Here is a 3,628-nt window from a genome sequence, read left to right as displayed (position 1 = left end):
CTCAGAGTTGGGAAACATCTTGCCAGATTTGTCCACAACTGAGCAACTAGGGGGACTGGAGGGACTGGAGAAATTTCAAAATAAATACCTATTTTGGCCATATAAAGGATGGGACCGGGGGCGGCTAGGTGGCGCAGTGGATAAAGCACCGGCCCTGGATTCAGGAGTACCTGAGTTCAAATCCAGCCTCAGACACTTGACACTTACTAGCTGTGTGACCCTGGGCAAGTCACTTAACCCCCATTGCCCCGCAAAAAAAAAAAAATTAAAAAAAAAATAAAGGATGGGACCTCAGATATTGAATTTAGTCACATGTGCATTCTGTCATTTGAAGATATCTAGGCTAGGCAAACCAGTGATTTTCAGTGCTATTGATAGAGGCTTTTAAACAGTAATTTGGGGAGATGACTAGGTGCTACGAATATCTTTGGGAAGCCTGAAGTAGAACTTTCAAAGCTTTTAAACAGAAAGATAAAAAGGGACCATTGCTCTCTCCCTTTCTTACTGTGGCCAAGTTGGAGGAGCAGACAAGAGAAAGAGAAGAAAAAATTCATTTAAGTGGAGATTTCCATCAAAAGTCTAGGATATAATTGGCAAGGGAAGTGTCTGGTTAGAATATGAAAGAAACAAGACAGGTGCAGTTGTGAGGGCATTAATGTCAGCTTGAAAGAAAGGAGCAGAAAAAGTTTAACCAAATTAGGAATAAGAGGAAATGGGAAGGAAGGTAAGAACAGTTACAGTCTCTTGTGCACTGATAGGAATATTGGAAATTGGCAAAGAAGTGAGGAAGGGTTTGATCTCAGTCAGAGAAGAAGGACATGAGAAACTTTATTTGGTTATTCCTCATGACATTGAAAATATAGAAATGGATTTGCAGAACTGAATTTCTTGAGAATAGCATAGCATCAGCAGGGTCTATTTTAGTCCTTATGTGAGGACTATGTTTTGATAATTTCATTACTGCTTAACAGAGGTTATGTTTGCAATTTCTGTTTCAGAAAAGTTCATGGGTCCTAAAAGAAGGATGAAAATACAAGACTGTTGCTTTAAATCTCTGGCAGTAGACTAACTGAAAGTAATTGAAGGGCTTCCAATAAATGGATGGATGAATTGAAATTTACACTGCACGAGTGCTTTTGTAAATGGGTACACTAACAACCTTGCTTGACTTGATGGAGCTCCCTAACTATCCAGTTTACCAAGAAGAGATTTATTAGAACTGGCTATATTCACTAAGGAGCAAGACTGTTTAATTTACCAACAAATCCATTGCTGAATAAAACCTGTAGAGAATCAGTAACTCTGAAGCCAGTTAAGCTCACATGAGCTTTGAAGTAGATCCTAAGCCATTTAGTGGTTATGGATCTTCCTGAGAACCCTAGCTTTGAAAATATCCCTGTCTTCAAAGACTTATCTGACTGGAGGATATGGGACCATGGAAATATCCTGTTTATGGTCTTTTTTTGGAATAACCCTTTTTTTGGGAGAAATCTTATCAAGAAAACTCCTAATCAAGCCTTGAACTGAACTGCCTATCACCAAGAATGTCTTCTAAGTTGCGAGTCAAAGGGTACATCCTTCACCCTCCCCTTGGGAGTGGGTCTTTCTATGCCCAAGTTTTCCTCCAAAACATAGCTTTGTTTAAACTGTATGTAAGCTGAATAGTACAAATAATTGATCATGTTACATTTTCGTCTCTGCTTAAAAAACCCTTTCTTTTCATTTTGACAGGTATGGTCTTTCTCTAATTTCCTTCTCTTTTAGGAAGAAGGTGAATTAGGTCTTGGGAACTGACCTGTACGTGCTCTGGTTTTGCCCTCAGGGAAAAGAGAGCTCCATTAAGAGAGCACCAGCCTCGGTTTATAGCACAATGCTTTTAATTATTATAAATCCAGATTTGATTTGTTCCTGAAACTAAATCACCATGCAATTTGGAACTATGCCCAAAGGGCTATAGGACTGTACATACCCTTTGACCCAGTAATATCCTTACTAGGTCTGTATCCAAAAGAGATCATAAAAAGGAAAACGTCCCACATGTACAAAAATAATTATAGCAGCTCTCTTTGTGGTGGAAAAGAATTGGAAACTGAGGGAAGGCCCATCAATTGGGGAATGCCTAAACAAGTTGTGGTATATAAATATAATGGAATACTATTGTGCTGTAAGAAATAATGTAGAGCAGTGGATAAAGCACTGGCCCTTGATTCAAGAGGACCTGAGTTCAAATCCGGCCTCAGACACTTGACACTTACTAGCTGTGTGACCCTGGGCAAGTCACTTAACCATGATTGCCCCCCCCCAAAAAGAAATAATGAACAGAAAAAAAAGAAATGATGAGCAGGCAGATTTCAGAAAAACCTGGAAAGACTTAAGTGGACTGATGCTGAGTGAAGTGAGCAGAACCAGGAGATCATTGTACACAGTAATGGCAACATTGTGTGATGATCAACTTTGATAGACTTGGCTCTTCTCAGCTGTGCAGTGATCCAAGACAATTTCAAAGAACTCATGATGGAAAATTTTCTCCACATCCAGAAAAAACAACTTTGGAATCTGGATGGATGAATATTGAAGTATACTATTTTCATTTTGTTGTTGTTGTTTTTCTTTCTTGTGTTTGTTATCTTTTGTTCTGATTCTTCTTTCACAAAACTAATATGGAAATATGTTTAACATGATCATACATATATAACCTATATCAGGTTGCTTGCTGTCTTGGAAAGGGAGGGGGAGGGGGGAAGAGAGAAAAATTTGGAACTTAACATCTTACAAAAATGAACATTGAAAATTACCTTTACATGTAATTGGGGGGGAAATACAATTAAGAAAAAAAATCTGGTCTCAGCAATTAATACAGTCTCAGAAATTTCAGGACTGTGTGGCTTCACCTTTGTTTACTTCAGTTTTCCCATCTATAAAGAGGACTGTTGTATGGATTACAGGATTGTAAAGTGTTTAACACAATGGCTGGCATATGGCACGTATTATATAAATGTTATGTTAATATCATTGTTTCCTTAATTAGATGCAATTGCTTGAGAACTTTATACCAGGGTTTTGATATGATCAATGCAAAATGCTAAAATTGATAAAATGAAGTGATTTCTCTGTAAAAGGATTCAAAGATGCATTCAAATAAATCAATATTATTTGGCATGCAATTAAATGTATCTACAAATTCTGTTATATTTTTTAAATCCATAATATTGTTTATGTTGTTATTGTGTTTCTAAATTTCCTTGTATTTTGAATTCTGGGAAAATATTGCATAAGGCATACTGAAATTTTCTTTTGATTTTGTTACCATGAAATTATTACATCATTAGGGATTATTGTCATAATGTAAGAGACATATCAAACATTTAATTGGGCATATTTTGAAAAACAAAATTGTTATTTACTTACTATATGGGAAAAGGTACAAAGAAAAGAACTTGTACAACTTACAAGGTTTTTTGATACCATCTACTTGGACAAGCTCATAAAATCTTAGTAGCACTGTGAAAGAGCTTGCTTATGCTGTGAAATTCCTAAAGAATTAACTGGTTTTCTGAGAAAACAAGATCCCCTTTTCCACTCCTTGCAAAGATGAGGGAGAAATGTTCAAGACTGCTGATAATAAAGA

The sequence above is a fragment of the Dromiciops gliroides genome, chromosome X (genome assembly GCF_019393635.1).
Source record: "Dromiciops gliroides isolate mDroGli1 chromosome X, mDroGli1.pri, whole genome shotgun sequence".
Classification (NCBI taxonomy): domain Eukaryota; kingdom Metazoa; phylum Chordata; class Mammalia; order Microbiotheria; family Microbiotheriidae; genus Dromiciops; species Dromiciops gliroides.
This window is presented reverse-complemented; position numbering follows the sequence as displayed.